General features: G+C 48.7%; 1 long non-coding RNA gene across 1 annotated transcript in view; it reads left to right on the top strand.

The window, feature by feature from the left end:
• Positions 1–15,695, top strand: part of LOC308064437 — a 54,802-nt gene that overhangs the window by 31,155 nt on the left and 7,952 nt on the right. Inside the window, exon 2 of the long non-coding RNA XR_013928379.1 lies at positions 2,561–15,328. This is a non-coding gene — a long non-coding RNA (uncharacterized lncRNA). The remainder of the gene's footprint in view (positions 1–2,560; positions 15,329–15,695) is intronic.

Below are 15,695 nucleotides of genomic sequence, written 5' to 3'. Positions count from 1 at the left end.
ACCGTGTGCTGTCAGGAAAATAATTTGTGATTAAAACTGAAAGATGCCTTGAAGCAGCTGCCAGGCTGGGGGGTGCCCGTGGGGGCTCTGAGGGGGTTAGTTAAATCCCAAGTCCTCAGTATGTCATTTTTGCCTGCTCAGATCCAGGTAAAGGATCTATTCCCAGATTTAATCAGGATTTGGACTTGCAAGGGGGTGAATGCTAGAGCTGTGCTCGGGGTCTGGGAGGAGAAGGTCGCCTTTGTGTGATTTACCTTCACGCTGCTGCGAGCTGCTGAAACCCTTTGTAAGAAAGGGATGAGTCTGATTTAACGAATTTACCGAAGCTTGCAGGTTTGCGGTGAGAAGGCAGTACAACAGGTCCCTGTGAGCTGTGGATTTACGACATGTAAATAAGTTTGTGTGCTAATTGTGGCCAGCGTTACAGGGAGCAGGCTGTCAAAAAAAGCCTCGCAGCGTGATTTATGTAGGTTATTTCGCACACTCTTGTGTGAAATACCTTTATAGATCCTCTGCCTCCCTTCCCTGCAGCCGCAAGGGTAGGAGCAAGGAGCAGCGTTCAGCGCAGGCTGGCCCACGCTTCCTCCCGGGGGGGCTCAGCTCCAGCATCCAGGAATCATTAAACTGGGGGAGGCAAAATGCCTTTTGGCTGCGCCCGAGCCCTCCCGACAGCGCTGCCCTGCAATCTCTGTGCTGAATGGAACTGGTTTCCTCTCCCCCAGCCCTAAGCCTGCAGACTGGGTTTCCTGCCTTCCTGTTAGTGCCTCCACCCACCCAGACAGCGCTGACACCTCAGACTTACTGATCAGCTATTTTCTACCACAGCTCTTTTAGCAAAGGTTTTACGCGGTGGTGTAACAGCTGACTAAGCAGCGAGCCTGGGAGCAAGAGAAATGAATGTCGGGCTTTTTTTATTCGGTGACCTGATGAGGCTCCATCTCAAAATGTTGAGGCATTTCTCCGTGTGAGCAGCTCGCTCAGGGGATGGGCTGGTGTTCAGTCCTGCCTTGGGAGCAGGGAGGCAAGCCCTGCCGGGGCCCCTGATGAGGTAAAAGGGCAGGGGGATGTTTCAAATACAGTACCTCGAAGAGAGGAGCACAGGCAATTTGCATAGTGAAACGACGACGGGAAGATCTGCTGAATATGCGACTCAGCTTTGAAAACAGTTACCATATGCAAAAGCAGTTAATGCATAGGAGAAATGCTACAGAGAGAGATTCTGTAGACCAGAAATATGAAAGTACAAAGCAATTTTCATATCAGAGAGCCTGTCATTTCAGAATGTCCCAGAATGGGACTTTTTGGGGCACAACAGCCAAGCTGGAACCAGTCAGCCAGCTCTGAACTGAATTTATATATCTATATATATCTATATATCTATATCTATATCTATATCTATCTATATATTATTTTTCCCCCTCCTTTGTGCTGAATTCCCTCTAAAGCCAGGGTAGTGCAGCCATTCAGAGCAGGTTTCCATGATGCTTTCTGTTTTCATGCTCGTTTTTGCAAATTACTTCCAATATATCTCAAGAAACAAATCAACTCTGTCTTCAGTTAGTGATGGATGAACCTTAAAATATTCAAAGCACTTGCAAAGTTCTGATATCTTTGGTCTGATCCTTAGCCAAACTATGTCTAGCCTTGCTGGAGTCTCTGGTTTATTCAGACACTAGTGGCAAAAACATCTGTAGACTTCCATTTTAGCACTGTTAATCTACTGTCATCTATCCTAAACAGGTCTTCAATCTTAACACGCTGGGCAGGTGGGGGAAAAAAAAAATGGGGCATACTCTTCTGCAGATTTTAGGATCTGGGAAAATTTATGTTACTGCTATGGGACTTGATTTCAACTGTGAGGTTGTCTTAATAAGTGCCCCTTGCCGGTGGCTGCTGTTTGAGGGCAGAGGGGTCAGGGCACCGGCAGGACGTTAGCACTTGCCCACTAAGGAGACACGCTCCTGGTCAGGGGCTGCTAAGGCTGGGAGGGCACGTTCCTGCCTCCTGCCTGGAGAGAAGGGAGGAATGGACAATTATTAACAAGGCAAACTAGCAAACGTGCTAAATGAGTTCATAAGGACTCAGGAAGGGAACTGGAGGCTATAGATGCTGAGGAAAGTATTGGTGATGACAGGAGATTAAGTGGATGGGCTTTGTGGGGGATGAAGGCTGGTTCAATGGCAAGGCAGAGGAAGATCACAAAGAAAGACCAGGGCTGGCCTGCGTGCCTGAAGATGAAAGGACCTGGAGGGAAAGGTGACTTTGTCTGAGGGTGCTCATTGAGGGACCTGGCCTTTTCTTGTGCTTTGCCTTTTAAAAACAGCAGCAGAACATTTCTATGTGCATCTGCTCCTGTACTTACCTTTGGTGCCAAACAGCTAACCTGCAGAGCAACATGGCTGAGATACCCCTTGATCTTGGGAAGAGGTGGCATTGCTGTCATTCAGGAGGGACCTCAGGGGTGATTTTTTTGCCTGTGGAAAGTGTTGGGAAGGCAACCCTGCAAAACTGGGACCAGCTGAAATCAATCAAAACCTGATACTCGGTATCATGCACACAGCCAGGCGAAGGTTTGCCTTCAGAGCGTGGTGAATTGAGAAGGATGCCCAGTACCAGAGTTTCCACTGAATGAGTCAATAAGCCCACTGATGTGATGGTGTCTTTCACGGCATGCCTGGGAACCACTGCTGAATGCAATGCAGCATTGACACTTCAGTGAATCGATTTCTCTGAATGCCATGCCAAGCAGATGAGAAGCCTTTGTCAGCCAGTTTGGGTCATGTCTGTCATCCAGTCCCCGACCTACAGCTTGTGGGAGTGGAGTACGAAGGATGAAGTCATCAGAAAAGTGCAAAGGTCTTGTGACCTTGGAGAGGAGAAGTGGATGTGCAAGAGGAACAATGTATTCAAAATAAATCAATAAATCAAAGATGCCAGCCCTGGGCAGATGTGTTTCTGTGTTGATTCTCTTGCCTGTGCAGGAGTGCAGCAGAGCAAGGTTTGGCCGGGTGCTGGGGTGGGGGTGGGGGGCTTCCACACTGTAGGCTTGAGATGTACAGTCACTGCACTGGAGGAGAATCAACATGTAGCGCTGCGTGCCTTTGCTCCCCTGACCCGCAGGACAAAAGCCTGCAGAGTGAGAAGGATTTTTCTAAGTGGTATGGGGGGCAAGCAGATAAAAAGAATGGGACTGTGGTGTTACAGCTATTTGTTGTATATAAATGTCTCTTTTTGCTGTGCCCAGAATCCATTTTCCCCAGGCCTTCCTGGGATTCCTTCATCTCAGCAGATGTGGGTTATGCTCATCGATATGTTCTCAGGGAGATCTCAACTACTGCATCTGGATAAGACGACTTTAGTCAAATGTCACAGCCTGCCCACTCCAGTAAGGGGCATCACTGCTTCTACAAGCCTGAGAAGGTCCCAGATCCTAATGCCACATTGGTGGGCAGTGTGGTGGCTTTTCAGCTTTACCCTTTCCCTCTCTGTACCTCCACATCCATCTCAGGATTTGTGGAACATTGGAGAGGCTGAATGTTCTTGTCTCCGAGGTTTGGATAAGAGAAGGAACAGGACTCCTCTAGCTCAGAAGCTCGGGATATTAATTACATGTCGGTAGGCTTTCCAGCAGGGCATGCTGACCACTGCATGTACCAAAACAACCTTGGTTGCTTTTTCTGGCAGGGCATTTCAGCTCTGTGCCTTAACATGTTTGCATGGTAAGTGAGACAGGGGCAGCATTTTGAAAAGTGAGAACTCAGAGATACGCAGAGACCATTAGTGGGAGGGTTTGCTTAAGAGCTGGAAAATTAAACAAGAAGAGTCTAAGAAGAGTGATTTAGGAGTGTAGGAGCAGCAAGATGCCAAGGCTATGGATAGATAAATGGAGCATCAATTTGGAGTAAATTGCAGTGTAACAGCTCTGTGCACACACGTATTATGGGATTTTAAAAACCAGGCGAGTTTAACTCTTACACCTCAGGGCTAGACATGTCACTATTGTGGCTGGACTGGGTAGCTCTCACAGGTTGCAGTGTGTCTGTGGCTTTTTAAAGGTGGGACAGTTTTAGATCTTGCCACAGGTTGATCCATTTATGGCTCCTGGATCCTTCTGTGGGGACAGAAGTGCAGAGCTGAGAAGAGTCTTCAGGGTGAAAGCCCAGAGATGGGTAAGTGGGAGACATCCGTGGGTCTCTGGTGGTGGCGAGCAGTTCAGGGCAGTGGGAGAGAAGCCAAAAGGCCGGGGCAAGATTACATGGTCAAATTGATGAGACCACATCCAGTCCAGAAGTAGAAAAACAGTGACTGAGCCCAGTGCCTGCCCCAGCGTCAGTGCACTGTGCCAGCCCCAGGCTGCTTCATGGAGGTGGCTTTGGCCTGTTGTACCAGCAGTGCCGTGGTGTGCTGTGCCCAGGGCCTGGCTGACCAGCCCTGCCAGCACCATCTCATGGGGGTTTGGCCTGTGCCAGCTCCCCATGGGTCACTATAATTGTAGGTTGAGGCCCATGGGTAGACTTGCCAGATTTTATAGAATCATAGAACCATAGAATAGTTTAGGTTGGAAGGGACCTTTAAAGGCCCAGCCCCCTGCAATGAGCAGGAACATCTTCAGCATCTAGGCTGCTCAGAGCACCATCCAGCCTGACGTTTCCAGGGACGGGGCATCTATCACCTCTCTGGGCAACCTGGTCCAGTGTTTCACCACCTTCAGTGTAAAAAATGTCTTCCTTATATCCGGTCTGAATCTACCCTCTTTTAGTTTAAAACCATTACCCCTTGCCCTGTTGCAACAGGACCTATGAAAAAGTCCATCTCCACCTTTCTTATAGGCCCCCTTTAAGTACTGAAGGGCCACAGTAAGGTCTCCCCAGGGCTTTCTCTTCTCCAACATGAACAGCCCCAGCTCTCTCACCCTTTTCCCACAGGAGAGGTGTTCCAGCCCTCTGATCACTGTTGTGGCCCTTCTCTGGACCTGCTCCCACAGCTCCATGCCTTTCCTGTGCTGGGGTCCCCACAGCTGGACACAGCGCTCCAGGTGGGGTCTCACCAGTGTGGAGTAGAGGGACAGAATCCCCTCCCTCGTCCTGCTGGCCATGCTCCTTCTCATGAAGCCCAGGATATGGTTGGCTTCCTGGGCCGTGAGCATACATTGTTGGCTCATGTCCAGCTTTTCATCCATCAGTACCCTGAAGTCCTTGGCAGGGCTTCTCTCAATCCCTTCGTCCCCCAGCCTGTATTGATACCGGGGGTTGCCCCAATCCAGGTGCAGGACATTGCACTTGGTCTTGTTGAACCTCACGAGTTTCACAAGGGCCCACTTCTTGAGACTGTCCAGGTTCTTCTGGATGCCATCCTGTCCCTCAGGAATATCAACTACACCACTCAGCTTTGTGTCATCTGCAAACTTGCTGAGGGTGTGCTCGATCCTACTGTCTATGTCATTGATGAAGATATTAAGCAGCACTTGTCCCAGTACAGACCCTGGAAGGACACCACTTGTCACTGATCTCCATCTGGACACTGAGCCATTAACCACTACCCTCTTGATGCAACCATCAATCCACCAAACAGTTCACCCATCAAATCCATATCCCTTCAATTTAGAAAGAAGGATGTTGTGGGGGACCATGTCAAAGGCCTTGCAGAAGTGCAGGTAAATGACACATGTAGCTCTTCCCTGGTCCACTGATGTAATCACTCCATCATAGAAGGCCACTAGGTTGGTCAAGCAGGACTTGCCCTTGGTAAATCTGTGCTGGCTTTCTCAAATCACCTCCTTGTCCTCTGTATGCCTTAGCATAGCTTCTGGGAGGGTCTGTTCCATGATCTTCCCAAGCAGAGGTGAGGCTGAAAGGTCGGTAGTTCCCAGGGTCCTCCTTTCAACCCTTTTTAAAAATGGATGCAATGTTTCCCTTTTTCTAGTCATCAGGGACTCCACCTGTACTGCCATGACTTTTCAAATATCTTGGAGAGTGCCTTGGCAGCTACATCAGCTCATTCCCTCAGGACCCTGGGATGCATCTTGCCAGGTCACACAGACTTATGTATGCTCAGATTCCTCAGGTGGTCACAAACCTGAACTTCTCCTACAGTGGGAGGGACTTTGCTCCCCCAGTCCCTGTCTTGTGGTCCGTTCACTCGAGAGGTGTGGAAAAAGAGGTTGCCAGTGAAGACTGAGACAACAAATTGTTGTGTACCTCAGCCTCCTCCTCTTCCATTGTCACCAATTTGTCAGCCTTGCTCACCCGGGGGCACGCTTTCTTTGACATTCCTTTTCTGGCTGACGTACCTGTAGAAGCCCATACTATTCTTTGCATTCCTTGCCAAGTGCAGCTACATCCGTGCCTTGCCCTTCCTGACCCCATCCCTACCCAGCTGGGCAGTGTCCCTGTACTCTTCCCAGGATACCTGTCCCTGCTTCCACTGCCTGTGTATTTCCTTCTTGCCATTTAGTTTGACCAGCAGGTCTTGACTTGGCCATGTTGGTGTCTTGCCTGCCTTTCTTGATTTCTTATACCTGGGCATCCTCTCCTTAGACCTCTCCTCGGTGCCTGCTAGGTTTTCCATGCTTAGACTGTCCTCTCCAGCAGTCCTGCTCCTCCTGTGTGCCTGCCTGTTTTCTGGATGTAGCCTTCCTCACCCTTGATCTCAGCCACCCCACACTGATCGCTGCAGCTGAACAGCCTGGCACCCCACCTGAGCAGAAACCATCCTTGTGGAAGAGGTGTCAGGAGCTCTCCCACTGCCGTGGGACTTTTGCCTCACTGGTATATAAAAAGACAGAGTCTAAATCCAACTCTTTCCTAAACCATTTGGATATCCTGAGATGAGAAAATGTGCCGTGTGGGTCCTGCATCCCAGCATCCCCACCCCGGGGACTGTTGTCAGCCACCCCCTGACTCCTTGGGTGCTCCATGTGATCCACTGACCTACTGCAAGCCTGCAACAAGGCCCGGGGACGGCAGCAGGGCCAGCTGCTGAGCCAGGAGAACATGCAGGTAGAAGATTGTGTCTATGAGCTTCTGCTGGACCAAATTTGTGTTGTCAAATAACTTGGCAGTCATCATATCTGATCCACCCAGAGCCCTCCCCTGCGTGGAGGGGGAGCTGCTGGGCTGGGACTCACTCCCCCAACATCTCCAGCAGCCTGGGGCTTCACCACCTCTCTGGTGACTCCCTACAGCCCAGCTTCCCTCCGGGGCAGGTTTCCCAAGGCAATGGCTGGGGAGGGAGCTTCTCAATTTAAAGTTACAACTGCTGTCAGGAGCACTGCAGGAGCAAGGGAGTTGTAGTGGGATGAGCCGTTGCTGTTTGTCACTGTTAATACCAGTGACATTGTAATTTTGGTGGCTGTAAAGATGCCTGGAGCAGAGGGCAGCCCCCCTTGGAATTAGTGGCAATTTTTTTTTTATTTTTTTTTTTTTTTAAAAGGAACAAATGGCCTTTCCAGCAAGCAACCTTTGCTTCTGTTGCCATAGTCTGTCCTCCTCCCAGGAAAGCACTCCCTTCGGAAAGACTCGGCAGCCCTGTGGAGTGTGAAGGACTGCTCACAAAAAAGAGACAAAGACACACACACACACACACACACACGCACACACGCACGTGCGCGCACACACACGTGTACACGCACACACACATGCACACACGCACACACATGCACACGCGCACACATATGCACACGCGCACACACACATGCACACACATGCACACACATGCACACACACATGCACACACACACGAAAAAAAAACAAAACAAAAGGAACTCCAAAGTAAAAAGCAGCTGCTGGAAGTAAAAGGTAGGCTAATGTGGAGATGAAAGCATTTATGCAGAGCAGAGGTGGAGAATATTGGCTCCGTGGAGTGGGTGGAAGTGTCCTCATGAATGAGCAGCACGATGCAGGGCTGCCTCGAACAACAAAGAGAGAAGGAGGGCGTTAGGATTTGATAGTACAGACTTTGGAAAAAATGAGAAGCGGAGAAGAGAAGGAAATTATGGCTCATTTTAAACTGCCTTGGAGAAGCAGGTGGGAGGAAGACCTTGAACATTTGCTATGCTGTGACTTGAAAGTAAGGAAATGGAAAAACAAGGGTTTGGAAAGCAGAGCAAGGGAGGGCTTGTCTTCTGCTTGCTCTTTAAAATGAACAATACAGACTTTTATAGAGAACATTAGGGATTTTCTGAGAAAATGCAGAGCTCCTGGAGTGAACTGTCCTAAGGGAAGGGCTGAGGAAAGAGGATGAAGCCAGTGGCTCCCAGAAAAATGATGATGATACGATGAGTCAGAGACACTTTTGGTTGCACTGAAATATTTACTCTTTGCCTGCCTGTATCCTCAAAGCCCGCATCAAGAAACAAGGGCAACCCTTCTTTGACAGGCTAGAGTTATGCTATCAGGGGCGTGCTAAGGGGATAAATAACAGCATCCAGAGGAGCTTTACCAGGTCTTCCTGCTGTTACTTGCTTTGGACCAAAATCTTATTGACTCGGTTGGGTGTGTGCCGGGGTGACCAAGCACGGAGCCCGAACATCTCTCCCCAGTGTGCCTGCATTTCCTTTTTTTTTTTGCACACTTAGCTTGACAGAGGTGACAACTCCATTATGCAAGGCGCATGTGACAGTGGCACTGTGCCCCTCTTGAAAAGTTGCCCAGGTCTGTATCTCACATATCTCACATTTTACACAAAGGGAGAGAGGGCCATCCAGAAAAAACAAGCGCAAGCAGCCAATACAATCAGTTTCAATATATTCTCCTCTTCTCAAAAAAATCTGAACATCTCTCCAAAATAATCAGAGCTGTTAAATAACACTTATTCTGTGTGGAGGAAGTACAGCACGATGGGACTGCTGGCCCATGCCAAGGAAAACGCTTGGACTTGCCTGGCCTGTAACAATGGACCAAACGAAGGAAACCGGAGGCCGCGATGCATATGGGCTGTGCTGGGGGGAGCAGGGGAAGCGGGACCCAGTGGTGGTCCCGGGGCAGCATGGTCACGCTGTGCATCTGCAGCACTTGCTGGCCTGGCTCGCTCTCCGCCAGGCAGTGTCTCCCAGCGGTCAAGCCCAATTCACATCACGCAAGCAGAACATTGTCACCATGCAGCAGGTTTGTGGCGATCAATCAAATCACAGTGATTTCACTGAAGGAAGAATTTAGATTTTATTGGCTAGAGTAAATACATTTTTTTTTCCTTTCCCCTCTGCTATACCAACTATTACCTGCTCGTATTTGACAAATAGTATTTCTGAAGCACTGCTCATGATCCCAACACCAGCGCTGAATAAAGATGTAGTACTATGTATGCAAAGGCTTTAAAACTTGGAGCACAAGGATGAACTGAAGAAATCCTTTCAGGCCTGTAACTGATCAATCCCTTATTCTGCCTCTACCTTGCCCATGCAGTATTAATAACCTTGTTTCTAACCAGACTGTCCCTGCCCCACTCAGCCACATCCCACTCTCACAGGTATGTCGATCTTCCGACATCTATCCTCAGATGTCTGCTCAATGGTGTTAGTGTTTGGCAGCCCAGACTAGATGCCAACTTGGCCCAGGGTGTGAAAGCAGGGAGACAAGCAGGCCGCTTGCCACAGGCCGCGGGATGGCGAGTGCTGGTCCTGTAGGGCCAGATTATATTCTCTGTTGCAACAACGCAGCATCGTGGCACTCATGCAGAGACCCATCGCAAATACGTCATGTGTCATGCAGAGAGCCATCACATGACAAATATGCCACCTGCATACATAAGCATCCGTTTAAAAAAAGAGCAGTATTTTGCCTATATGCTTTATGTTAGCGGAGCGTGCTTGACGATGGGAGGGGAGGGCTTCAACTGTGTCAGAGATTTTATGTGTGAAAAGAGATTTAATGAACCTCTTTAAGCTCACAGTCATTTTCTTGTACTTTTCATGGAGCAGGAGGTGAAAAATGTAGATTTGATTAGCGTTTCTGGATCTGTTCTGATACAAGACATCTTTGCTACATCTTCCCATTCTCACAAGAGGAGACATTTTAGCTCCCGTGTTTCTTTTCTCTGCACACGAAACCGATCTTTCCCTCCTATAGGGCTGTCTGTAAAGGTATTTGTTCTTGATCTTCAGGTGCTCCCAGTCATCCCCAGCACTGCTGTTCCTATCTATGGCTGGGCATGGGGCAGCCCCACTCCCCCACAGCCGGTGCACTCCCCATGCAGCTGCAGCAGGGCTCCCTGCTGGGCTATGCATTCCACCAGCTGCTCTCCTGGGCTGCCTGAGATCTCCATGTGATGGCCTTCATGCAAGTGGGATGTATTGTGGTGCTTAGCTGGAAAGGGGGACACTTACAGGAACTGATACAGGGGTGAGGTGGTCACCCCCTGAGATTGCCTCTGCTTGCAGGGAGCAAAGTGAGGATGTGGCGCTGGGAGGACCGGCACCAGGCCAGGGCAGGGCTTCTCATGTCCCAGACCTGCTGCACAGGGTGAGTCCCCGATGCCCTGGAGGCAGGAGCAGGATGGGAGGAATGGCTGAAGCACCAATGGCTGGCAGTCTTATTTTGGTCAATGTCTCACTGAAGTCAATAGGATATTGCTCCAGGAAAAACTGGATAAGGATCTGGGGTTTGGCAGTGGGAGATGTTCTCTCTTCTCACTGTTTATTCTCCGAGTGGAGCCCTAACCCGCTGTTTGTGACTTCATGATCATTTCCAGAGCCTGCGCTAATGATGTCATACCCGGGGGATTCTGGCTTCAGGTGGGAAATTAACAGCAGGAGCAGATGAACTCTTTAATAAACAAAGTTCCTGTTTTCATGCAAATGTCTTTAGAAATAAGGAATGAGGGGAGTGAGAAATACAGAAATTTATGGTATAGAAGCGACGCTGTTTGGAAACAGACTTTTTATGAGTTTTCCAAGAGGCGCCAGCTGCTCTTTAATGTTTTCATTTAAGAGTTTTATGTATGAAAGCTCCAGCTTGTGTAAACAGCAAGGCTGAGAAAGTTGCAGGGATTGTTGTTAATGGTGAACCTAACAGGCTGGGGATTTGGCTCGGAAAAGATGGTGAGTGTTGACGTTCATTCAGAGCGGAGGTTTTTAATGAGGCCGGATGATGCCTCTGACATCTCTGTTGCTCTCTGGGCTCTCCTCCCCCTGCTCCTCGCTCTTGTGACCACCTCCAGAGCATCCCACATCCCTCCTTCCTCCCAGAACCTGGGATAAGGTGGCACAAGTACATGGAAGACCCTCCAGCTGGGACAGCCCCTTCTCCACTGTGCCACAGCTTGTTGTCTCTGGGGGAGGCTGGACATCCTGCTCCCTCGAGGAGCCAGGCCCAGGCTGGGGGGTGGCCATGTGGCCCCACCGCCCCGTCCCTGGCTGTGGAAGCAGGTCTGGTCAGGGTAGCATGGTAGAAACACGCGCCAGCCCTCCCATTGCCCTCTCTGCCATGTGTCCTGGCACTCCCTGCCCTCACCAACAGCCACCGCTGATCCACATCTATTAATCTGCTATTTCAGGGAGTGCCTATTGTACATTCCAATTAACACAATTGCTTTATTTTGCTGGAGAGAGTGCCAGAGCCCGTGCCACAAATAGCTTTGTGCACGTTCTTCTGGTGGGCTCCCTTTGTTTGGCAATTAGCTCTCCAGGGGTGAAATGCGTGGAACCATATTAGAAAAAATAAGCAAAGTCCCTTCAGCAAGGCCAGCAGGGCTGAAGCAGGTGGCTGCGTGCCCAGGACTTCCCAAGAAAGACCTGAGCAATGATCCTTTGGTGCTTGCTGCTCTCCATCTTGCTCTTGTGTTTTTCTGCAGCAGCTTTCTGTTTGCTCATCTACAGGAATACTCTGCATCTAGCCTGCCTGTTTTTGAAAAGGTGACTGCTGATGACAGCCAAGATAACAAGAGGGTGGGTTTTTTTTGTCTTCATGAGAACGCCTCCAGTTCTATTAATAAAATCCTGAATCTGACTCGTCCTTCTGAGAACTCCCGGCCCCTCTTCACCCATTCAAATCTGTATTTTTAAGCTGCTGTAGGTGGATTGTCGACAATGGTTGTTATGCAAACTCTGAGTGCTGGCTTTGGGAGCTTCTTGGAAACCTGCAATGAGTAATCTTTATGTTTCTGACAGGTCTATGAGGAGGGAGGGGGTGCAGTTTTGCTGAAGATAGGTTGACAAAATAAGTGTCAATTCATGACAAACTAACTGCCAAAAATACTCACATCAAACACTGGAAACAATTAGCAAACCGTTTGGCAGAACATCTCTGAGTCTGGAGAGTGTACTGAGGACAGAGCCCCTCACTACTAAACTGATATTTTAACCTGTTTTTTGTTTAATTTCGGTCAGGAGAAACGATCAGGTTCTTTGTTCTCCATAATTACTTGTAGGTTTGGTGTTGTTTTTCTTTTTAACTCAGGCAGTGGCTGTACTTGAAAGATGAGGTAGGTATGTTTATTTCTCCAGCTTGTTGTGTGAAGCAAAAGCTGATCACATGAGACCTGATTAATACCATGAAGGCAGAGGTGTGAGATGGCCATCAGAATTTGAGGAACTCTGGTCAGTACTGACCTGGACTGCAGAGGCTTCTGAACTTGAGGCTGAAGCAGCAGTCCTGTGGTCCAGTGGTCTGTCAGCAGACCGGTATTTTGGAAAAGAATTCCTCTGAAGAAAAATTTCCCTGAATAGAGAAACAGCTGTTGATAGCTCCTTTTGTACACCGTCCACATTGGCAGTCCAACGTGCAAGCCTGCGGGTGCCGAGCTGAGCAAAACAGGGAGAGAAGGGCTTCTTGGGGGAGAGGATTCTCAGCAACATGAGCACCCTCCCTGGGTTGCAGTGCTTTTGGGTGGGTCTCCATGTGATGCAGTTTGTCATTTGACCCAAAGCCACCACATCCTACGCCGGCTGGAATTAGGATGTTTGGGTTCATGGTACCTGTTTCCTGACTGTGATGAGCAGCTCCTACGGCTGCAGGGCACGCCGGCAGCAGATGGGGAGAGGAGTCAGCTCAGCCCTGTGGTGGCCCTTGGGCTCGGGGCTGCTCCTGCCTCTGACACCCAGGGCAAGTCACTTAGGAGTTTTGTAATGGCATCAGCTAGAGTGGCACAGGCTCAGCTCCGTTCATTTTCCAAGGTGCCAAGCTCCTCTTAACGGTAGCTCACACTGCTATCATATTCCCAGCCCTCCCCAAAGCAGACTGGTGTTTGTCAGAGGTCTTGAGGTGTCTGTAGCAGAGCTGCATGGATGTGACCCTGGGGTCAGCAGCCTCTGAAAAGCACAGCACCAGGTGCCATAGATTACCTTATGTTGCTCTTCTCTGTAAAGCACACTGTTATTGTCAGCTGTCACACCCAAGTACCCATAACAAGCCATATCTTTGCATCACGCTGGTTCTCACAAGGAGGCAATACCCAGGAGTCCACCAGCTGGAAAGCCCCATCTCTGTGCACAAGCATTGCTTATTACTACACCGTAGCTCACAGATCTTCAGAAGGCATTCCACTCTGTGAATCGGTGTTTTCTAATGTGGAGAGTCCCCATGCTCCTGCCAGTCTGCTAGTTCCATCACTCCCCTCTCAAGTGAGTCAACAGCCATCTGTGCAGGCTGAGAATCAAATAACTTTTGCTTGAAGAGGGCTTTTTTTTTCATTTATAATGAATCCCTCTGCATTACCCTGTGTGGTACCTAGCGATGTCCAAGATGAGTTCAGGAAGAAAGAGTATGATCTGAAGCCACCCACAACAACCTGGTATCACCTTTCCATCTCAGCTGCACTTGAGCAAGCCAGCTGAAAAGAAGCAGTTTTCTCTGTGCTTGGTGCCAAACACTATTCTCACTGAAGCAGAGGGAAGTTTTGTTTTTCCCTAAATAGGAATGATTTGGCCTTTGGTGGTGCTCAACTGGAAAGAATCCAGTACTTTGCTGATCTTGTCGGTGTGGCTGAGATGGTCATAAATCAGAAGGGCTGCTCCAGAAATATTTCCCTGGGTTTGATTCTCCATCCCACCATGCTGGTATAATGAAAAGAAAAATCTGGCCCACCACTGGTTTAATTTTACAGATAACTGCTCTCTTTCCAGGCAATCTTTGTGATTAATTTTTCTCACAGTCTGTCTTTTTTTTTTTTTTTTTTTTTTTTTTGGTGTGTGTGTGTGTGTGTTGTTTCATAGGGCTGTTCATTTTTTTTTACCCTCCTCTCCCCTTCCATATGGGGAAGAATAAAGTGAAGAAACAACATTTTCAGAGAAGAAAGACTTGGAAAGAGTTGCTGTTTTCTGGGAGTCTGCTACAGCTGTTAATTTGTGGAAAACCTCAGTGGAAAGTAAGCAATATGGCAGCATCGCTTTACACGAGAATTCAGCAATGGCCTCGTTCCAGACCGTGGCTGATTTAGGTTCTTGGCTTGCACAGCCAAAGCTTCATGTAGTGTCATGCTTTTTTTATACATAATGTTGATGCAGCTGTGGAAGGCTCTGATGTTCATTTTTTTAACGTGGAATTGTCGTCATTCAATCAAGCTTAAGCATTGTGGAACTGTGATGTTGTTTGTCTTTGCCTGTTAGATGTTGGCGGGTGAGCCTGAGACGGGCTGAGATGTTGTTTGGGAAAGAAGAAAAGGCTCCCTCCCTTCTTCCTTGCCTCCTTCACAGAAATGCACTCAGACCCAAACACCCATCCAAAAAGGCAGTAACACTGAGAAAACTTGGACCTGGGCTTAAATATTGTGGGCTGGGTCCCTTCTGCCTCTCCAGAGCACGCACGCTCTTCTCTTCCTGTAGACTTTGTTCCTCTCCAGCATTTGTCATGCATAGTTGGTGGCATATCAAGATTTTGAGTACTGTACTGAGTGCAGTAACCTCTTTTTCTTGGATGGACATTTTGTTTGTGGAGAATACAGCATGGTGCTCAGTTGTCTGGGCAGAAACGAACATTGAGGAAAATCTCAGCTATGTGATGTCTATTCGATCAGAGATTAGTTTTCCAGTAGAAATGTCCAATTATTCAAGCCTCTCCAGTAGACGAAAGAGCTTTTGACAATCTGTTTTGCTGAAAAACCCTTCAACTCATTTGGCATGGATTAGATGACCTATTAGAGATTAGAAAAGGGGAAGAGGGTTTCTAATTAGTGTCAGCCCAGCTGTTAACTTGGGGAGTGTCAGTGAGTGGTTGTACAAGGCAGCTTCTTCACATATTTCTGTGATGACGGTTCATGTGATTGCAACCCAGACCCACAGCCTGCTGCATGGAGTGCTGCACAAGTTCCCCGTTCCCAGGTAAAGCATTAGTCTGCACTGGACTAGCTGCTGCTTCTTGGCTCTGCCTCCTTTTCCAAGGCAGGCTTTTATGAATGGGTAAGCCCCTTTTTTTTTTTTCCAGCTCTACCTTGTCACATAATGACTGATTCACGCACCTCCTTATCGCTGGGCCATATGACTTACTTTGATTATATCTTCCTTGCCAACTTGGCTATGTCTCTTGTTTCTTTCCCTGAGGGCAAATTAGGGCAGAATCCTTAGAGTTTCCCCGCAGCATCTGGAAAGAAGAGGAAAACCAGAGATCGGCAAGCAAGAGGCAAAGAAAGATGAAAGAATTTGGAGGCGGGAAGTATTCACTCTTGGAATGAAGCTTCCTCCTGGCTGGCCTAAGGCAGAGCAATTTACTCTTCTCTGCAACATGCAGAATGGCCCAGCCCCTGCTCTTAGGAGTAAACATTTCAAA

Source organism: Falco punctatus (assembly GCF_963210335.1).
Source record: "Falco punctatus genome assembly, chromosome: 5".
Taxonomy (NCBI): domain Eukaryota; kingdom Metazoa; phylum Chordata; class Aves; order Falconiformes; family Falconidae; genus Falco; species Falco punctatus.
This window is presented reverse-complemented; position numbering and strand designations above follow the sequence as displayed.